Genomic DNA, 474 nt, shown 5'->3' with positions numbered 1-474 from the left:
CACACACACACACTCGTACGTGTGCACACATTGACATGCGCGTACACACACACACACTCGTACGTGTGCACACATTGACATGCGCGTACACACACACACACTCGTACGTGTGCACACATTGACATGCGCGTACACACACACACACACTCTCTTCCTGTGCATATTCTATGTCCTGTTCATGCAGTTTTGGTTAATTTTTTTCTGGTAAGTTGTTGTATAGGCGTAGGAGTGGCTGTGTGGTAAGTAGCTTGCTTACCAACCACATGGTTCCGGGTTCGTATTTGGTTGATTAAAAATGTAATGGCAAGTATTTATTGACCATTTTCTTTCTTTTAAATATCGGCACGAACTTTCCGGACAACCCAATATTACATTTAACAAAGTAATCTCAATACCAAAGGATTAAAAAAAAAAGCACACAAGGAAAATAAAGAATAAATATAGTAAAAAACACTTTGGTCATGGCTTGAATAT

The sequence above is a fragment of the Octopus bimaculoides genome, chromosome 25, assembly GCF_001194135.2.
Source record: "Octopus bimaculoides isolate UCB-OBI-ISO-001 chromosome 25, ASM119413v2, whole genome shotgun sequence".
In the NCBI taxonomy this organism is placed as follows: Eukaryota; Metazoa; Mollusca; class Cephalopoda; order Octopoda; family Octopodidae; genus Octopus; species Octopus bimaculoides.
The sequence above is the reverse complement of the archived record's forward strand: the minus strand, read 5'-3'. Positions refer to the sequence as shown.